This window comes from Cryptomeria japonica, chromosome 6, assembly GCF_030272615.1.
Source record: "Cryptomeria japonica chromosome 6, Sugi_1.0, whole genome shotgun sequence".
Lineage (NCBI taxonomy): Eukaryota > Viridiplantae > Streptophyta > Pinopsida > Cupressales > Cupressaceae > Cryptomeria > Cryptomeria japonica.
The window spans coordinates 411,461,511-411,484,726 of record NC_081410.1 but is presented as its reverse complement, the minus strand read 5'-3'; the positions used below and the strand labels follow the sequence as shown (position 1 = coordinate 411,484,726).

Below are 23,216 nucleotides of genomic sequence, written 5' to 3'. Positions count from 1 at the left end.
AGAGATTGTGTACAGCGTGGAGTTGTTCAGCTACAGTTTATACCTACAGATCAACAAGTAGCAGACATTCTGACAAAGGCATTGGGGAAGGCGAAATTCATCTTCTTCAGAGAGAAGTTGGGTTGTCATGCAGAACAGCTTCCTCGCTAAGAGGGAGTGTTAGTTTGTTAGTTTGTTGGCTTGGACAGCTATTTGTCCATTTGCTAAATAATTAGTAAATAATTGTTTGCTAACAAATGTAGTTAGAGTTCAAACAATTCTTATTAATTATTTGACTCTTTTTAGAAACTTCTAGCAACCAATTTGGTTAGGGTTGTTTAGTTGTTTTAATCTCAGCCGTTGATTGAGAATTAATCTCGGCTGTTGGTTTTCCAACAAGAGTAGTATATAAGGGGGTCAAGGGGCATTTGGAAAACAATGAATGAATGAATGAATGAATTGTGTGAAGAACTTGTAGTGTTAGCAAGGGCACAGTGATAGCGTTGGGATAGTAGCAGGGTGGAATCTCAGCAGGAGAAATTGCGAGGTCATCGAAGCTCTGCGAGTAACAGGCAAGCAGTATTTGTATCTCTTGATTTGTTGTAGTTAATATATATTCCTCATCTGCAGTACTGGTTTTCCCTTTGGGGTTTTTCCAAGGACAATTGTCCGAAAATATTGTGTTCATTGTGTTGCGCATTTTTAAGAGTTTGTGAAATTGCAGTTGTGTTATTTTCCAATATTTGTTGCTCAAATAATCTATCAAAGATAGGAGGAAATAATCAGTACACAGCCCAAAAGACGAGAGTTAATACCGCCAATCTATTAAGTAGGATGAGATGAGGATTGAATGCGCTGACCTTTCGAAAGTTTCATTGAAGAGCTTTAATTGGTCCAGAGTTGCATAGGTGTCATTGAGGTCATCTACGACAGTAGCCAGAATTTCGGCCTTTGTATAATCGAGTCTACAGTTTGTGTATTGTGGTTCAAACATCGCCGCTGCAGACGACCAGTAAATTGCCACTTCTCTGTGACGAAAAAAATCCAACTGCGGAAATTTGCATTTCTTGTACCATCTTTAACAACGTAATGATCTCATGTTAATAGCTTTCATCTAAGATCTTGAGAAAAACAAATATTAATTTATTTTTCTTGTGCTTTGATTAGATTGTCTTTATAACCGGGCCTATTTCAAACTGTTTTCTAACTCCTCCATTTTACCTCTTTATATGTTGTATTTCTGATCTGTGTGTAGCCTGAATGCGGTTGAAGTCGAGTTTGGCCAATTCTAAATACTTGTCGTTGCTCGCATTTGGCAGTTTGTAGGGTTTGCATTACAGTCAACCTGGATTAGCGGTATGCGTAATAGAGACAACTTATGTAAAATCAAATGCAATCAGACTATAATCATATAAAACAAAGTGTATCTCACTGATATAAAGTCTTCCCCAGCCATAGGTCATCGGGGTTAAACATAACTATGTGATTTCTAGTAATCAGCCTTGGCATATTTCTATTCCATTGAGCAGACAAGGCGTATTCAACCTGGATAAAGAAGAAAAGAATTGCAAGTCAGAATTTATTTGAAAAAGTTCAGTAGTAAATCAAAGATAAAAGTTTCAGAGAAGGCAACAAATCCCAATACCTCTTGGAGAAGGTTTTCCTTCACAGCCTTCGCCTGAGAAAAGTTCTCTCTTTCCAGCCATTTGGTCAAGTAATCTTTTGTAAATGCTCCTATTTCTCTCATTACATTTTCGACCGGGAAAGTAAGCTGTGAACATCTATACAGGTTCAATATAGCGGTTATTCCTGCGCCATTTTCAACACCAGACAACTTACAAAGCTCTTCAGCCTCGCCTTTCATGTTTTGCAGAATGTCTGCCATTTGAAATTATTAGAGATTAAGACCGATCGGATAATTCTGGAAATTAAACTCTCGATTAAGCTTTGAAGGAGTGTATACCAGAAGATACACCGTAGCTGAAAATCCCGAGAAGCCTGAAGCCCGTGGCTGTGACATCAATATCTCTAATCAGGTTCTCCCTTCCAAATCCAACGCCTCTTTCGCTCCAGTACCTACCATACGTTTCCAAAGTGAGAAGTCAAAATAATCTTGATTTTTATTTGAAAAATCACAACAATAGAGAAACTATTACTCACTGGAACACATAATCCATGGCTTGTTTAATCTCCGTTTCGAAATGGCATTCCAGCCCAAGACATTCAACACTATCTACCGCTCTCAAACGCTCCTCTATATCCACCGGATACATGCACGGCACTGCCATCCAAACATAATGCTTACGAGTATTAAATACAATCTAGTGAACATTTTAGTGTTAGAATCCAATATTCAACCAATAGTGCTTGCGAGTATGAAATACATGAATTACCATGGTCTCCAAACATTGTAACAAGGTTCCTCAAATATCGTAGACAATTCTTGTCTCCTGTGTGCATAAATACGCAAGCTGTAGATGCTGGGGAGCCTGAGAAAGATCCATCCTCGGATTGCAGTTTCACCATATTTTTCCAATCGACTATTTCTTGCATCCCTTCCAGACACTGCAACATTTTTGAGGGATGGCTGTGTAGCTCTTCAACAGATTCTCTAATTCACAAAAATCTTATTAAATCAGTTCCATCTTTAGTTAATGCGTGCCTTGAAATAAGACATGTCAGTAATAGATAATAGGAAAAATTTGGTTAGATTTTCACTTTCTCAATTCGGAGTCCCGCTTTTCGATTATATGCTTTATGATAGACAGCTCATAAGGGAGATCCAAACCCAAAAGTTTGGCTTCATTCACCAGTGCAGGAAAGACCATTTCGAATCCCTTGGATTGATGATGACCAAGTGCTTCTCTAATCATTCCTTCTGTATTTTTCCTTAAGAAATAAAGACCTGCTATGGTCTAGATATTAAAACTTTTCATTTGTTTGAAGGTAAACCTCATACTTTTAACTATGCCTCATGTAAGGTAATTTAAAATATCCATCCTCGGGATTTAGTGCTAGCCTCAGAAACCGAAATGAGGGGAGAAAACAAAATCTGGGCCATTTTGAATAAACTAGATATCACCTTTACTTTGAATGTTGTTCTTAACAGGCATGAGGAGAAGAGGCATACCGTGCCAATTCTCAATAAGATTCCAAATAACAGTATATTTTGCAAGCCCAAAAATTGTCGTGTTCTAAGATTCGATTCAAACGGCATGCCTTGTATCATGTCATTGTTTAAATTTTTCTTTAAAATACAGTGTGTTATTATATTAGAATTAACGGAAAGCAGATATATTGATTAATAATTATTTGGGGTTGGGAAGCACGTATAAATAGGAGGTGAAGTGTTTATGAGAAGCATTTCAAATTTTATATATATTACATTGTACATGACAATTAAAGAATATGATATTCGTTATGTTTTTTATTATGGTAAAAGTAGGTTTTGAATAGACCCAAAACTCTTTACAAATAGTCAAAACCAAGATAAGACATGAAAACCATTAAAGGAAAGACAAAATGTTGTCAAAAGAGATAAATAAAGAACAAGACAGTCCAACGCCAGCAAAAACCTGCAAAAGACCAGATAGGGATCGAAGAAGATTAAGCCAAAGTCTATAAAGTCTCAACGACCTCTACCTCAAGCTGATTCATATTCTGAGCTACTCTTTCGAAGCCCTGGATCTCCTACAGGGGTCTTTCTGCCTTCCTCTTCAGATTAGCCCAAGTCCTCTTGCTAGGACCCAATAACTCTTCATTGCCTTTTTCCTTCTCTAGGTCCAACTCCACCACCAGGCTACCTTGGCAACCTTTTTCTATACTCATAACCATGGTATTCATGCTCTCGAATGTGGTCTTGATAACACTATGGCTATGAGACATGATTAAATGGAGAAAATCTTTAATGTCTTTAAATTTGTTCTCAAAGGCAGCAATCTTATTCTCATAGTCTTTTTTTAGATTATCCAGAGCTTCAACAGTTTTAGTGAGGCAATCAATAACTAAAAGTCTTTCTTCCTCGGTCTATAGCTCGCTACCTTTAGTGCCCTGTTCGCTATGGGAGCTCTCACCGCCAGTATCTAGCATTTCTATTTTTCTATTGATAGCCCTCTGTTTTTTGTTGAGGTTCTTTATATCATAGAAAGCCCACTTCATAATTTGAAAAGAGTCCACCGCCCCATTTCTTGCAATGGCCAAAATATCATTGGGGAACTCCTGGTCTAGATTCAAAAAGGGAGAATCTTGGTCTAGATGGAGAGGAAAACAAGGTTTATTCTCCCTATCCATGGAAGGGTAAGAATTGAACGAGTGCAGGGGAGAGTGGGAAACTTGGTTAGTATTATCCAGCGAGGGGGCCTCGGAGTCGAGAGACTTACTCTTTGATAGAGGGTGGCCCTTATACTTCTTGTTTACTTCTTTAGTTCTAAGGCTAGAAGGGAGGACAATCTTCGAGTCTTTAACCTTCGCTTTCCCAGCATGTGAGGCATTGATAGGTTTAGTTCAGGTTTTCCTTTTCTCTGAAGGGACGAAACATTCATCCTCCATGTCCATGTTCCAATCAGCATCATTGGAACTATGGGTTTCCAACTCCTCGTCCTCTGAAATTGAAATGAGGGGGGAATTGGGCTTGGCAGAATTGGCTTTCAAATTATCATAAATCAAAACCACAAGACCCTCATAAAGAATAGGATTTACATTAGGGTTATCTTTATGTTTAGAAATACTAGCATTCAGGAAAGACACAAGATAGAAGGGGAAAGAAACTAGAACCTAGTGTCTCAAATGATTTAGCTAGACAAAATGATACCCAAAAAATCCTCGAGTATGATCCATCCATGGTGGCATATTCCATCATCACCTTCAGCACCTCCCTCCAAATCAGCTTGATTGTATCTACATCATAATAAATTTTGTTTTTCTTCACCAGCAACTTCCTCTATTTATTTTAGGGAATTTCTTCACTGCGGGATCGAAATATTTTCTCTCTATAAAACTTGGGACCTTGAGCAAGGAGACCAGTGATAACCGCAATTAGTTCTCATCCACCACTACTGTCCTCCCAAACAAGCTAATTTTACCATCATTCCATCCTCTGACAATTTTTTTTGTAACTTTTGGATCCCATCCATGTAGCTTCTCAATGTAGGACGTAAAATCCCCTTCTCCAATATTCTCCACATAGTCTGGTTAGCCCTTATCCCTTCACAATCCATGGGCTAAATGCGACACCTCTCTCCTCCCATCTTAATATAAGGAGGGACCTCAATAACAGAGAGTGATAGCAGAAATCCATTCTTTCCAACTTTTGTTATTAAAAATATAATATATGTTTGATGGTAGAGATACATTCCAAATTGTTTGGAATAAATTTTAACATTCACCTAATAATGTAATAACTCATTATTGATATCCATTAGTTGTTTAGAGTACGATAGGTACAAGTATGGTTATGGTCGGGAAGAATCATTATTGTTTGATATTTTAAATTTAATAAAATTCAAACTTTTAAACACCTAAAATCGACACTTGTTCTATTTTTTGGTCCTCCTTTAAGCTCTCACTAAATTCCTTCATTTTTTAATAATTTTTCTTATTTAATTTATATTTCATATCTTCCCACCTAGAAGCTAAATAAATGTCCCCATTTATTCAAATTTGGATTAAAATGCACATGAATATTGGTTTTTATATTAAAATCAATTATTAAAACTCTCCTAAACATGCCAAGTGGCACCTTAAGAGGTTGCTACTTCCCTTACCACATCCTCCACCACCTACCCTCTTCATGGACACATGTCCATTTCCTCATCCTTGAGGAATCAAATCCAATCATTAAGCTTGATCCATTCATCCAATCTAAGACATCCATTTTCAAAAAAATAAAGTATATAAGTTAGACCTCTCCAAAACCAAAAAATGTTATCATATGAATGAAGTATATGTTGTCAAATTGAGAACTTGAAAATAACAAAATGATGCAAAATCATGGACAAATCAGAGGGAATTCAAGGAATTGGGTAGTTTTTTATTTTATTTGTAATTTTTTTAGTCTTAAGTAATTCATTTTATTTTTGTTTTGGATAGGAATATGTTTTTATGCTAATTTTGATAATCCAACTTCAAAATAGACTACAGACAAACCTTTTTTATGAATGAAGTATAGAGAAGAAAATGATATTAAATTTTAATATTATAAATTCGATCAAAGAATTTTAATACGATGTAACCTTGACAAGTTGAAAAAATATTAATATCATTGTTAAGTATTCCTTGATGGCACTAACACTACTATTGATGAAACTAACAATAATTGTCATGTTTTGATCGTCAAAATACAATCATTCAAAAAAAATTATGTACCTTAAATTACTATTGATTTTGCATTCACCTTCTTAGTGTGATAAGATAAAGTAACTTCAAAAGAAATGTAGGAGAGGAGATCAATATCAAGCTCATTGACAAGTGAGATGAGGTAAATTTAAAATAAAATTATAAGTAGTAATCAACTCTCTGAAGGAGAAGAAAACATACATGTGACCTATATGGAAACTACATCCTCATCCAATTTGCAATGTTGGATGCCAAGGGGATGAAATTATGAAGAGGTCTAGGTCAAATTTTTAATTTGGATAAGATCTCCTTGTACTTCATTAATACCTCAATTTATAGGTAGGGAAAATTTCTAAAATTGCAGGCTATAATTTATCAAGGATCTCCCTCTTAATTACTTGGGCATGACACTGTTCTTGGGTAGGATGAGTTATAATATATTTGGAGGCCTCATCATCGATAAATTTTAGGAAAAAGTTAGATGGTTGAAAATGATGTAATGCCCTAAGCCACACACCTTGGACATTAGATGATCAAACAACTTTTATTTGAAACAAGGTACAACGTGTACTACAAACAAGATGCACACAAGCTTCATGAAAAACTCAAAACTGACCCTAATAATCTTTTTACCATAAATTAAATGAAGGTTGCACCAACAAAAGACTTTCCAATCATGGGATGAAAAGAATATGTTGAACCTATGAGAGGAGAAAAGGCATCCAAATAACCCATGATCATGCTCTCTCATAAATACAAGGATAGGATGAGGGAATACTCAACCTCAAATCCACACTAAAATAATATTACAAACACTTACAGATCCTAAGAAAACCCCACACAAATAGTGGAATAACTAGAAGAAATCACACCTTGACTAGAAGATACAACTACCAGTTTATAGGAAGCATAGGATGGGGGTAACATTCACCTCCAATCAACTCAAAATAACCTTAAATAGATCTAAACACAAGAAAAAAACTTCACAAGGGGTTACCTTACTTGGAGGTACAAGCACTCCACCAACTGGAATGAGGATATGTCACATCCAATAAATGACATTCTTTCTAATACAAAAGGTACCATAACTCCCCCAGTACAAAATTTATCAATGAAATGACAACATAGGATTGACTCACCATGCAAAGGGGGATAAATTTTGTATAAATTTTTTTCCCAAGAAATGGTTGAAATAACTCATTGTCTAATGAAATAGAAGACATTAGCGTGTCAAGGTACAACATCACCTAGAAAGGACATTAGTATGTCAAGATACTAGTGCCCAAGAAGGAAACTATCTCACCACTACAAATGTGTCCTAGAAACGTCTCAGCATTTTTGAACTACATGAGTGTTCCAAAAAGATGTTGGAGGGTAGAATCTATGAAGTAGTCTTATTTTTACATTGTGGTCCTAACCACATATTGTAGTCCTAGCCAATGACTAAACAAATGATTGTTTCTAGGTCTCATACTTAGGAAAAAATGTAGGACTCAAAAATAATAATACAACACAAATGAAATCATAAAATATAAATTGGAGCTAGGAGGGACAACCCCAGCCAATATTCAACACATTGAAAAATAAAAAGAGATGATCCACGTGGAATGGGAGGCCTATAAGAGGCTCTAAAGTGAGTCCAAGGACACTAGGGACAAGGAAAAACACACCTAACATGCCCTAATAGTCCTTCAAACAAGAGGAGAACCACAATGATACCACCATGTGGTGAGTTATCACCAACACACAATCCTTAAACTCAAGAGATGAACCACACAAGATCATGCAAGAAGCAATGCCAGATTAAATGTTTTATATCTTAATAGATTCATTTTAAGCCCAAATCCAAATATTCTCTATGCTCATTTTAACAACATAACTAGAATTATAAATTGCAAATCAAACAACATAAGCATTCAACACCAACATCCAATTGAAATGCAAGCAATCCAACAATCCTCCCATAGCACTTCGATTTACAATCAATTTTTTTTTTTAAACCAATGAAATCAATACAATTCTCAAATTTTGAGGTTAGGGTAAATGAGGAGGAGAGTAAGTTTTTGAAAAAAAACAAGAAATCAAGAAAAGACTATCTGTTTCCATTAATCACTTTTTACTTCTTTTTTTCTTGAAATACTTATATGATTTTTCATAAATTAAAATTAAAGTCCTACACTATTTTTCAAAGAAAATAAAACAATAGTAATTAATCATTTGAAGATTATAATAATATGCTTTAATCAACTTTTTGAAGTCTTTTTTTTAACTAGTATTTTTTAACAATTAATGAGAAAAAGATTTATAAGTAAAAAGTCTTCAAAAAATCGCTAGGGCTTTGCTTTTGATAGTCAAAGCCTTAAGACTGGAGTTTCATTAGTTCCTTACAATAAATATTTGTCAAATATTGATGACCAAGTGATTTTGAAGTATAGTGGAAAGTAAAACCATGCACGTCTATAAATGTTTGACTATGATATTAGTTGGAGAGGGAGTAAAAAATTATAAGGAAAGATCTGCACACAAAGGAAAACGTTGATCAAAGATTGATTTATTTTGATTTTGATTTTGAAGAGTTATTTTCTTCAAATATTATGTTAATCTTCATTTTAAAAAAATATTATCTTAAATTACTTTTTTAACCAACCACATGCCATTTAGCCTAAGGCAGTGTGAATCATGTTGGGACCTATATGGGAAGAACCCAAAGCCCTTAACCAGCAATGTTGCCCCTTCAAGCTAATCTTGTCTTACATTATGATTGTTTATAGTTCTATATGACTACAATCTTTCAATATCTTTTGGAAAGATGTATTTAATATATCTATATTAATTATTATTATATATTTGTTAATATAATTAAAATTTTACAAGTGATAAAATTAATATTTAGTAAAATTAAAACATATATACATATTAATAAAACTAACACCTAAGTTCTATGTAATATTTATTTATATTTAATTAATAAATTTTATGTCTAATTTTTTAAAATATTTATATATATGCTAAAACAGCCTAAGAGTATTTAAACAAAAATTAAAACTATCTAAGAATTATTTGATTTTTTACTTAAAATTCTTTTAATTATTTACTTAAATTGTTTTGTAGTTTCACTTTTTCCAATGATATATTGATTGATTGTTTTTAAAATTATTTATTTGTAATGTAAAATATATGTTGATTTTGGGGTATGTGCACAAAGATGGTGGTCAGAAAAGTGGACACCACCCAAAAAAACATGGAAAAACAAGCAGCGCGTACGCGGTTTTAAAATTTGAAATTCTCACATACGCACTTAAGTTTGTTCTTCCCAAGCCTAGAGAAGATAGCGCATACGCGCTTCTTTTAGGAAAATGATCGCGTACGCGCTACGCCTAGGAAAATGAGCTCGTACGCGCTGCTCATAGGAAAATGAGCGCGTACGCGCTAATAATCCAAATATAACCACGTACACAGTACCTGGTAAAAAAAGTTTTAAAAAAAAAACTGGGTCTCATTTACCCATGAATAGCGCATTTTTTACTTCATTTTTTTCCATTTCCTCTCCTAAACCACAAACGGGGTGCTAGATTTTTCCTCCAAGCTATGGATCAAGGTTAGTTTTTGTTTATTTTTGTCTTTCTTTCATTTGTTCAATTTGTTTTACATTTTGAATTTAATTTCATTAATTTTGATTAGGTTTTTTCATTTTTTGTTTCAAAAACCAGGTTCTTCTAATCCAGAATAAGAACAACCAAATGCACCTCCTGAAAACCCACAAGAACAACCAAATGCACCTCCTGAAAACACACAAGAACAACCTTTAATTCCTCCTTTTGACCGCACACCCGAAACACAGGAGCAATTAATTACTCAGTTACGAAAAAATACGTCTAAAATCAATAGACTGATTGTTAAATTGAAAACTTCTGAACTTGAGCATCATCAATGCCTCGACACTAGCCTAGAAACATTAGCTAGTGGTGCCATAGTTGTTTCCACACAAATTACCAAATGGGGAAGCTGTAGGGATAGGTGTCGTCAATTCTATGTCGATGGCCTATCATATGATGGAGTAAAAAACAACAAATATGTACCCTTTTCGTTGATCCCAAAACTGGTCAGTCATTACCTCTTAATGCAAAGAGGTTTCCCATACATTAGTGTACCAATGTGCAGATGAAGAATCTTTTTTGGCAGAGGTGGTGGATGGTATTTGATGATCCACCTTGTAATAATTATGAGGTGCCATTATATTTTTTGAGAGAAGTATATTGTGTGTTTGTGCTCAATGTGCGCCCAAACGATTTCTACATGAGAGAGTTCCATGGTAGAGGTGGTGGTTGTGCCCAAGATAGACCTAGAGCCTATAGGTGATTACCCATGGAGAGTCACCACCCCCTAGCACCCAAACCCAATGTGCATCAAGCTGTCCCAGTAGAGCTGAAAGAGTCAATGGAGCTATAGAATCTTCAGGCAGCCACAGCATTGACTGGTGCCATCATCCAGCATGGGATGCCATTAGCACACCCTATTGTATTGGATGATGAGCCATTATTTGGCGACAAAGAGCCTATCCAACATATGTGCGTCAGTTGCTTGGGGATAGATGATGCAGTCAGTGCAGATGTATCCTCATCTCATCTGTGCACGATTTGCGGGAGTAGATGTCAAGCCCACACGATTGAGGATTTTGTGTTGACAGATGAGTTGATGGACATGGTGTTTGCCCATGAGCGACAGACACAAGTGGGTTGATTTGAATTCATAGCATTTTATTTATCAGTCACTTTAAATTTGTAATTACATAAATCAATTTTCATTTATACATCGATTTAAAAATTGAGACAAATAATATGCATTTCAGGATGCAGCAACGGTATCCCATACTCCTCCCCCAGTTACTATAGTTGCAACTTCGATGCCTGAGGTATAAATTTTGTAACATGTTAAAATAGAATAGTACATTTTGAATTCAAAAAAATACAAGATATACTAACTATCTTTAATGCTTGGTCCAATTTTTGGTTTGTACGTATTGACAGAGGATGAAATGTCCCAGATTGATGACATCACGCTCTTAGCGATCGATTTTGGCCTACAAGGCTATACGGTATCATATTTTGTACAACCCTTTTTATGTATTGTTTTGATGGAATATGCAAGTCATTTCATTTTAGATTTTTAAAATTATGTTTAATTTATTATCTGTACTAATATCTCATGTTAATTTTATTTTTTTAGGGTACCCCCTCTGCATCTAGGGCTCATCCTAAGAAAAAGAAATCCTCGAAGACGCATTGAACACATTTTTAGTTGTATAATTGTTTGAAAATGTTGAAATCAAGTATTAGTTGGGGTTTGTAGATTGATTAGTGTTTTTTGTCTATTTTATATGTACAGTGGCCATTGAGCTATGTGGATTTGTTGAATGCACCTGATTCGCCCATGGATCAAGAGAGGGCGGAGGTATGTATCTCTACTTTATTTTCTTGATTTCATGATTATATACACGCGTACATGTGAACTTGTGATATATTATAATCTTATAATTTTTTCATACAAGAAATATCCATACCCATTTCATCAATGGTGAACCCTCCTCCATGCACTGGAGAAGCATCTCAGGATCTGGTACACTTTTGTTTGATATGTAAAATTAATTGTTTTTCACCTTCAATACTTATCATTATATTAATTGTATTTAATCTTTGAACATTTTTTGTATAGGTAATAGCAACAGTTTCTACATAGATGGTAAGCCATCCTCAGTCCATTGGAGAAGCATCTCGGGCACAGGTATGTCATTGTTCTCTATATTATAGCTTTTAAGTGTTTTTGATATATTTATGTTAGTACATTATATTAATTGTACATTTAATCTACAATAGACCCCTTTGCGGTACGGCCATAACGTGGATCCATTTAAGTATGTCTTCAAGAAAACTCCTAAGAGTGACAAGGAGAGGAGAGCAAAGACATTAGATCCTAGATCAGCCGATGAGGTAATCTACATTTCAATTGCAAAGGAATTAAAGTTAAATACATAGTTATGTTGTTAATTGTGAACTATTTTCTACAAAATAATTCTAACTTGGCTTTTGAATTGTGGTTTTGCAGCCATCTATAGAGCCATGTACTGCATCGAAGAGGCATGATTTTGATGATCCACCACAAGTTTAGGATCATATAGTGTTAGTTTTGGTCATAGAATGACCAATACATGTAGATATATTCTATATTTTTATTGTATATCAATTTGGACATGGCATATGCCACATTTTTATAATACTTGTATTGACCTAGCAAACATGCCCTTTTTTATATATATAAATATCAATATTTGATCCAATAAATGTGTACTAAGTTTATTATTTTGTATTCGTTGTTTTTTGTGGTTGTCCTTTTATAAATTTAAATGAATATTTGTATATGTAATCAACAATATGAATATAAACAACAAAAATATATGATATAAAACATTGCAATCGTGGAATATGATTTGATAAAATTTCTTAAATGTTGAATTAACCCTACAAAACTCCTTGTATTCAGTTCATTATTGTGTATTTGTTGTATTTGGTGGCTGCCCTTTTAAAAATTTAAATGAATATTTGCATATGTAATCAACAATATGAATATAAACAATAAAAATCAACAATATGAATATAAACAACAAAAATCAACAATATGAATATAAACAACAATATGTGTTTGGTGCAAGAGCACCCTCACGCTCGCAATGGTCAAAATTTGTTCGTCGTGTGCATAAACCGACGTCATGAGCATTTCCGGGTGGGCAGGTTTATGCTAGGCATGCCCCTGTCATGCATCCCAAAGCGCCAAAACGTCGAGAGTCATATCATACAGGTGCGATCTCTCAAGTGCCCTGAGTCCAAAAAATTGTCAAAATTTGACGGATTGTTTCTTCAAATCCAGGACACATATGGTCGATCCGTTTGAACCCATGGGGTGCATGAGGCTCCTCTATAATGGCCTGTCTCGGTTTTTGATGAGTCGGAGCCATTTTCAATTGGTAGCATTTTTTCGCCTGCTGCAAAAACCATCAGTTGCATGCAATGCAAAGTTACCAGATTGGCTAGAATTGATTCGGTTCATCATGTGCACAAGCCCAACGGTATTGTTTTTTCCCATTCTGGACTAATAAGTAGCATGTACGCACTCCTAAGCCTAAAAAAATGTTATCGCAAGGTAATGAATAATGGGCTCAGTACCCCGTACACGCTTACAAGTAATAAGTACCGCGTACGCGCTCCTTTGCCTTAAAAAAGTTATGGCAGGGCAGTGAACTAATAGTTTCAATAACACATATGCACTATTGGTATTAGAAAATGTGTGAATGAAAAGGGAGGGAGAGAGAGAGAGAGAGAGAGAGAGAGAGTAGGGTGGAGGGAGAGAGGAGGGGGGGCAGAAGGGAAGGAGGGAGGGAGGGAGAGAGGGAGAGAAGAGGGGGGACGGTGGGAGAGAAGAAGGGGTATGGAGGAAGGGAGAGGGAGAGTAGGGGGGAGGGAGGGAGAGGAGAGGAGAGAGGGGGAGAGAGAGAGAGGGGGAGGAAGAGGGAGAGAGAGAGAGAGAGAGAGAGAGGGAGAGAGAGAGGGAAGGAGGGAGAGAGAGAGAGGGGGGGGAGGGAAGGTAGAGAGAGGGAGAGAGGTAGAGGGAGGGAGGGAGGGAGAGAGAGAGGGGGGGAAGGTAGAGAGAGGGAGAGAGGTAGAGGGAGGGAGAGAGGGAGAGAAGAGGGGGGAGGGTGGGAGAGAAGAAGGGGTATGGAGGAAGGGAGGGAGAGAGAGAGAGAGAGAGAGAGAGGGAGGGGGCAGAAAGGAAGGAGGGAGTGAGAGAGAGGAGGGGGGGTAGGGAGAGAGGGAGAGAAGAGGGGGGAGGGTGGGAGAGAAGAATGGGTATGGAGGAAGGGAGAGGGAGAGTAGGGGGAGGGAGGGAGAGGACAGGGGAGAGGGAGAGAGAGGGGGGGGAGAGAGGGGGGGAGGGAGAGGGGGAGAGGGGGGAGAGAGAGAGAGAGAGAGAGAGAGAGAGAGAGAGAGAGAGAGAGAGAGAGAGAGAGAGAGAGAGAGAGAGAGAGAGTGGGGGAGGGGAAGTATGGAGAGGGAGAGAGAGAGGGAAGGAGGGAGAGGGAGAGAGAGAGGGAAGGAGGGAGAGGGGGAGAGAGGGAAAGAGAGAGAGAGGGGGAGGGAAGGTAGAGAAAGGGAGAGAGGTAGAGAGAGGGAGAGAGGGAGAGAAGAGGGGGGAGGGTGGGAGAGAAGAAGGGGTATGGAGGAAGGGAGGGAGAGAGAGAGAGAGAGAGAGAGAGAGAGAGAGAGAGAGGGGGGGGAGAATAGGGGGGAGGGAGAGAGGAGGGGGGGTAGAAGGGAAGGAGGAAGGGAGAAAGGGAGAGAAGAGGGGGAGGGTGGGAGAGAAGAAGGGAGAGGGAGAGTAGGGGGAGGGAGGAGAAGAGAGGGGAGAGGGAGAGAGAGGGGGGGAGGGAGAGGGAGAGAGAGGGAGAGGGAGAGAGAGGGAGAGGGAGAGAGAGAGGGAAGGAGAGAGAGGGAGAGAGAGAGAGAGGGGAGAGGGAAGGGAGAGAGAGGGAGAGAGGTAGAGGGAGGGAGAGAGGGAGAGAAGAGGGGGGAGGGAAGGAGAGAGAGAGAGAGAGAGAGAGAGAGAGAGAGAGAGAGAGAGAGAGGGGGGGGAGGGTGGGAGAGAAGAATGGGTATGGAGGAAGGGAGGGAGAGAGAGAGAGAGGGGGGACAGGGAGAGAGGAGGGAGAGAGGAGGGGGTGGAAGGTAAGGAGAGAGAGAGAGAGAGAGAGAGAGAGAGAGGGAGAGATGTAGAGGGAGGGAGAGGGAGAGAAGAGGGGGAGAGCAAGAGAGAGAGGGATGGGGTATGAAGGGAGAAGGGGAGAGAGAGAGATGTTCTAAGTGGTCATAGAACACCATAGGACCTTTTAGAACACCATACGGTGTTGTTATGGGTCATTGGTGTCCCGAGGGGTCTTAAGGTATCACAGGACACCATACGACCTCTTAGGAAACAATACAACCTCTAATGACAACTAAGGGGTCATATGGTGGGTTAATAAAATGATATATTAAATTTAAAGTTATGAATAAAACATCATACAACAAGACTCCAAGCGAAAAAACAATGAGGTTTCACTAAAAAGCAAGAGTAAGAGCTTGACCTAACCCTAAGAGTACTGCCTAAGTTCTAAAACATATGATGCTATTAAATTTGCAAGGTTATAAGACTGATCTTGATTGTGACTATAGGAATTACACACTTGATTTCTTTCATGGGTATGTACTGTTACAAGTTGTTTGACAAGTGGTGATCATCATATACTACCACTGCCATGCATACAACAAACTTTAATTTCTTTAGGTGACAGGCATTGTTTAACAACATGGGAACTCTCACATGCCCACCACTATCATTCTATAGGACATCATCTATGTTACTCTCCCTCTTTCTCTTCCTACCTGTTGTTTCCTTCTGAAAAACATATTGCAGGTACTCTGACTCATCATATTGCTTTGTTGACACTATTTTCCACATCTGCTCTACTCATTAAAAACACATTTGATAAGAATATTGCTGCAAGTTTCCTTGTTTGTCACGATAATGCACCTGTGGTTCAATTTCAAACCCTATTCCTCCTATTCAATACACACACACAAATCCATCAGTCAATTTTCTTAGGAGAATACATGATAAAAATCAAGGAGGAAGTTGCTAACAAGATATAAATTCACTTACTTCTATAGAAGTGCAGACACAGTTGCAGTGAGGTATGGAGGGAGGGAGGGAGAGAAGAAGAAAAAGAGGGATGGGGTATGGAGGAAGGGAGAAGGGGAGAGAGCGAGAGAGATAGGGATGGGGTATGGAGGAAGGGATAAGGGGAGAGAGGGAGGGATGGGGTATAGAGGAAGGGAGAAGGGGAGAGAGAGAGGGAGAGAGAGAGAGAGACAGAGACAGAGACAGAGAGAGAGAGAGACCTTGTATACATTTGAGAGTGGGAGACAACACACTTAAATGTTTATATATATGTTTAATATATTATATATATATATATACATATATTATATATTATGTATATACAATATTATATTATACACATATTATATATTACATATACTATATGTTTATACACATATTATATATAGAATATCATATTATACAATAGCGTGTACGCGTTGTTTATATTAAAAAGAGCGCGTACGTGTTGTTTATAGGAAAATGAGCGCGTACGCGCTGCTTACACCATAAGTACCCCGTACGCACATTTTAAACTTGTAGTACCCTGTACGCGCTTTTGACTGTTTAGGCTTGGAAATAGGCCTAGATGACAAAGATATAGTTTGGAAGTTTGATTTCCCTCCATTTCTCTCATTTTTGACATGTTTTATTTTATCAACTTGGTTTATCGACTTTGTCATCATCAAGTTTACACTTCATCAAGTGGGTATTTCTAAAATTGCCACCCTATTTTCACCCATCTTCTGAGCTTTCTAACCATATAATTTTTTTCAATTTGAACAACAATAACATATTATTATTGAATTTCTTTTACCAGTGTCTCCATAGTTCTCACAGACATAGGTGCACCATTTTTTGAATAACTTTTGATATAGTTATCCAAATTTAAAAAACTTTATATATTATTGTAGTGCACTTGATTCTTTACAATTTAAAAAAAAAATACTCAACAAAAAATTACAAAAAAATACACATCTTCTAGTGCTCACTCTTAACTATCTTTCTGCGAAAGGATTTGTCAAAATACTAAATCTAACTATGACTTTTTTTATGCGCACATCAGACACTATGTTATGTTTTTCAGAAAAAATCAGGGTCAATTTTTCGTGCACGAAGAATTTGACCCCCTTAATCTTATCCAATTTTGAAAAAATTTAATAGTTTGGAAACTAGATTCAGAGTAATTTTGAAAAAATTTACCGAAACGGAATCTATCTAAAATGGAGGCATGGAAAGGATTGGGCCTACAGAGGATGGTTTAAGTGAGCCCCACTGACCGATGCACCTAGAGTGTGTCAGTTAACCCGGGCCGGGCAGAGCAGCGGGGTGCGTGCAATCAGTTTCAGTCCAAGACTGCACCACGGCTCCCATGGCCTCCCCAATCTCTCTCACCGATGCGCCTCTAGTCCCTATCACAAAGCCAGATGCCAATAAGGTGACCTTCATCACCACTTCCACCTCTGCCCCTCCTGCCAACCACTAGTATTTTGTGCTCACCACTCTGTGATCCTCCCATCCCACCAACATGCTAATTGATTTGTTTCCACTTCTTGGCCCCCATGCAAACCTCTTCCTGTCACTTCATCCCCTACCTCTTCCTCCACTCCCCACCTTGTTTCTATTACTACTTTTGGAATTCACTGGATTTCCATTGGATTGGGTGGAGACTAGTTCATCAATCTCCTTTGTGTTGTGCACAAGGCCTTGATGATAACTTGAATTCTCCAGCTTGGGTGATGTTGAGCTTTTTGATTTCGTTCTGAAACTTGCAGGAACTAGAGATTTTTTTGGTGAATATGGCATACAAATCTCCATGGCCATTGCCTATTAGAGGATTAAATATTGAATCTGGTTGAATTGTGGGCTTACTCTTTGAAGTACTCTTGCCTACATATGCAAGGTTTGCAGTGTGAGTACGAGTAAAAGCACTAAACTCTTGCATATATGTATGTACAGCTATGACAATGCTTTGAAGAGGCGTGACACTAGGAAAATCTTAAGTGCCCAACTGATAAAGTCACTTTTCATGTAATTGAGTTTACGTTAAATCTCATGACAAGTTACCTACATGATTATGTTTTTTAGATGTAATAAAGGGATAATAATTATGCATTTATTGTGATTATATTTTTTTATTATATTGTTTTTTAGTTTTTTTATTGATTTGTGTAATTTATTGGGATAGGGAGGAGTATGGTATAATATTTTTCCATTAAGAGTTAAGAATTGAAGAGTATCTAATTTTGTAAAAGTCATTGAGAATTTGCATTACATTTAGAAAGACTAGGGTCTTTAGAAAGTTCTTTAATTGCTATTCAATTTTTCTAGTAGATTAAAAATTCTTTTGACTGACAGTTGTATTTTAATAAAAGGAAAAATTTAAGAATATTATTTCTTAATTTTTTTAATAAAAAATGAAAACAATTTAAAACTCAAATAGATTAAAAGTAAATAACCTTTATTTATTATTTTGAAATCAAACTTTAAAATGGTAAATAATATATTTGTTATTCAACTTTATCTATAAATATATGAATCTTAACAATTAGATGTTTTCAATATTTATGTATAACACAATTTATAATTATAATAATCTGAAAAGAAAAACATAAGAAACACCAATTTAAATCAAGAACACCTTAAAAAATTATAAAACCATATGGTTCCTAATTCTTTTTTGTCAAGCTTCAACCATTCTTCTAACAACATTTGAATCACTTATTTTCATTAGAAACTACCAACTACTTGTCTCTTTCTTTTGGAATATCTTTATTGAAGAAAAAATAAGGTTGATTATCCTATCGATAAAGAATTAATATTTAAAATCCCTAAAAGTTATTAAATTAATCTTCTCCACAATGCTCCAACCTGCTTTGCCTCGCATGGCTTATGCACTCCCCAATTATGGCGGCACCTGCAAAAAATCCATTGCTGGTGTGGGCTATGCCAACTCACATTTCATTGTCCCTATGTGTGTGGACTCGGGGATGGATGTTGGAGGGGAAAAAATGGGAGATAGGGTTTTGCAATCTAGTTTTAGGGCTAGCAAAATCATCTGGCAACATCAAGAGTTGCCCCATTTGTCCCTCCCTCAGAACTCCAAACAAGATTTTTGGGGTGGGAGGGAACACTCTCCATCCTCGAAGAAGCTTCTTCAACAGTCGGAGGGTAGAAATTTGTTGATGTGGTGCAACGTAGGCCTAGGATTTGTAATGATCCACCACCTTCAACTTGATGTCATCTCCCTTGCCCACAACTCTCCAATCTTACACATGTCATGTGGATGGGGTTGCAACTCAATGTCGCCAACCTCCACAAATGGGTTTTATGGTTCTACACATTCTAATCTAAGGAAATTTTCTACAAATACTTGGAACCATAACACTTCTCCAGGTATTGGGAGCAGTGGTGCTCACTGCTCCAATAATGGATTGGACTCATAGAACTCCGAGTATGCATCCCAATTGTGCCCTATTCGTCCATCGTCCTCAATTATCAACGTATGCTTGGAGGATTTGGCCATGGAGTGAGAAAAATTCTTGTAGGACTATGCCCTAATTTGTAGATTCACAAAGGTGTGGCCCTACACTTTGTGATTTGCATTCTTGGACTACTGAAAAGTGGAAATGACTCATGGAGGCAGAAATCCAAATTTACCCTTGTGCCCAAAGGAACAATCTAAGTTGTTGAACATGGGCCTTCTCAAGTCTTCAAAGTCCAAGGCTTTGGTGGCTAATAAAGGGAATCAAGGAGGTCAAAGCAAAGATTCCAACAAGGAGAAGAAGCAATCTAAGTCAAAGCCACAACAGGAAAAGGGGCAATCTTCCTCTCCATTAGAAGGCGATATTTCATCCTCTTCCAAAACCATGGTTCCCATCCTTTGATCCATGCACAGAAATATTTACAACTTACCTTTGGGTGGAACTATCATATCTTCCCTAACAATTTTGGGAACTTGACTATCTTAGAGCCATCAGGAATAGCTCGAGGAAATATCATTATACTTTCAAGGAAACTATTGATTCCATAACACAACCTATGCTTGAATTTGTGTTGAAATGGAGTTGTTCACTACTAAAAATGGGTAGTAAGGGATGGAAGCAATCGATGGACTATGACAAAGTTGTGACCAATTCAATAGCTTTTAGCAAACTCTAATAGTGGGTTGGGTCTGAGCCTTAACATTACATCATCCTTCATATTTCTCAAAATTCGAACCCCCTCATACTTCTCATGAAAATTCAAAGGCTTGTTCCTCCCCACTAAGAGATCATCTCTCTTCTCCTTCGATTAATCACCATGATAATGGGCTTACTATGGAATCCCATATTTCTCACAGGACTCCTTCACTAGGTGATGACACCTTGGCTGGTTATCCTGAAGCACTAGGAGACCACTCAATGACAAAGGCTCATACCGGTTTAGACATGGTAATCTCCCATCATAGTTACTCTGGTTAGATAGAGGTCAATGGGAGGAAGCAACAGCCTCAACAATTATTGATCTTGAGGGCTTCCAAGAATGAGAGATAGGGAGATATGTAATTATTTGTGCTTAGCCATCTGGATGGGTTTTTTGTTAGCCTTGAGCATGCATATTTGTGTATGTTTTTTCTTACCTTTATATTAGCATAGGTTATGCTACTGGATGTGGCTACAGTAATCGTGTTGATTTGGGAATATGCCTATGTAATCATTTTTTGTTTTAATTTAATTTTACCACAATTTTGTTAGGCTTTATGGAACAAAAAATATAAATAAAGAATTAAGATTTATTAAAAGTAAGTCATTAGCACCAAAATATAAAGTGACTATCTTATATTATAAATTTTAAACCGTTCTTTAAAAATATATATTTATCAAATAGGAAAAAAATAAATTCATGCATTAAAGTTTTGAACATAAATACACAAAAAATATTGAAGGAAAAGAGGTAAAATTTACTATACAAAGAGTAATGTCTCATTTTTGAGAGGCAATCTACAATGATAGAATGGAGTGTAATGATGTGTATTAATAAATATTAAAAACAATTAATCAGATGAAAAATATATTTATAAATTAAAAAAATTATTTATTTTATAAATCTTTTCTTTTAAATGAATTTTTAAATAGTGATAAGAAGTTTAAAATTAAGTTAAAAATAGATGAAATTAAAAATTAAATTAAAAATGTATCAGAAAAAAGTAAATAATGTATACAATAAAATAATATTAAGGTTAAAAAAATCGAATTGATATCTTTTTTTTAATCGGTAAAAGGCCGAAGCCATAAAATTTTATTAGATTAAAAACTTCATTACATTACATTCTCTTCTCAGTGCAGGTGCCGGTAGGAAAGAGAAGAGAGGAGAAAACCTTCGGCCTTGCCCTAGACATTAAGTCCAGAAACAAAAAAGACCAATTATGATTATATAATTACATCTTAACAGTATTTTGAGATTAAAGTGTGATCAATAGAAACTGTCATCCTGAACTGCTCATTCACCTGCTGGCCAAGAAGATTTACTCTCCCTTCTCATGTATTGTAGCAATGGTCTTCCTACAAGGGACTGCTTCTATCAACATTATGTCATTTCTTTTGTAAATGCCTTTCCTCTACTAACATGACACTCAGACAAAATGATATCTTGGATACCGGCAAAAAAGCTCTCAACACTGTCCTACAACAAACCACTTTATGAATTGTTAGCCAATAAACTATCAGATAACCTGGTTTGCTTAACATTTTCCACAGCTACTGCTACAACCATGGTATCTTTTATATTGAGACAGCACAAAAGTCCTTTTGATGATGATGGTAGAATACCTAGGTTACAATAGCATTGTGGGAAAAAACCTTACCCAAATCCTTAACACAGCCTATAGGCTTCAGGCTATCATCTAAAATATAATTAAGTCAAACAAAAAAATAACAGAGCATGGATCTAGGAGAAAGGGAGTCTTTCAGCCTAAAATATCATATCACACCCCTCAGCAAGATTCAATCAAAATTGATTTTCAAAAACATATTCCTTTTCCTTCCTATCAGCTAATTAGAGTCATCAAGAGAGAATTTAAAAACAATTATGCACCTTTATACCATAACCAAGCATAACCGAAAGCAGGAAAGATCATTGTGAGGGTTGATATTCAAAATTAACTAGACACTCAATGAGAGATTTGTCAGCTATTTTAAAAATGAGAATCTGTCCCAGTCTTCTCAGACCAATCTCAAAGAATTAAAATGGGAGCGGTCAACCCCGCCTACCTCTGCCTAAACAAAAAACTACATATGTATATATCATCTATGTCTTTGAATATATATATATATATATATATATGCATGTATTTATATATATTAGAAGAAGTGAGCGCTGGCTCACCACAGAGAGCCAAAAATTGAAAAATACTATAGGAAGCTCTGTATTCACACATTATCTTCTTTACCCACAAGAAAGACCCATTAAATCATGCAAAAATTCTAAAGATTTCAAAGCAGATAGTGAAAAGAAATCCACTAAACTAGAGACAAAAAAAAAATATCTAAACTAGATAAAATATTAACCTTATCATCCATATGTCTATGAGACTTAAGTCTGAAATAGAAGTATAAGTGTTACTGAAAACCCTTTAGAACCAAAAGCAATAATAAGATAAACTCGAGAGAAACAGACCAACTATCATGCCTGACACCTTCTTTCCCACACCTTAGTTTCCTCCTTCCCTGAGCCAACAGGAGGATTATCTGGGCTAGAGGTAGGGTTGGAAGGGATATCCATGTCATTAGGGACAACGTCAATATTTTCAGCTTTAAGATAGTTAGCCAGCCACCTGTTACACGACGGTTTTCTGACATGCAAAAGCCACATAAGAAAGGAAAAATTCCTCTGCCTTATCGGATTATAGGCCACAAAGGTAGCCATATCTTCAATTTCCAAGATTGGAAATCTAGGCACCAAGTTATTCATCTGTATGAGTATATCATAGTTGCGAGGCTTTGGTATAGTAAACTCCTCATCTACATTGAAAACCGCCCTCTCCAGTTCACCCAACAAGTCTTTCTTAAAGACGCTTCTACATAATTTTATCACCACCTCCTTGTCCTTCTCACAATGCAAAGCCACCACTAAGAACATAGATACAATATCAAAATTAGCTCTCATGCGATCCTCATTCT

At 36.8% G+C, this 23,216-nt stretch overlaps 1 pseudogene; it reads right to left on the bottom strand.

The window, feature by feature from the left end:
• Positions 1 to 23,216, bottom strand: part of LOC131039323 (bifunctional abietadiene synthase, chloroplastic-like) — a 28,185-nt pseudogene that overhangs the window by 4,821 nt on the left and 148 nt on the right.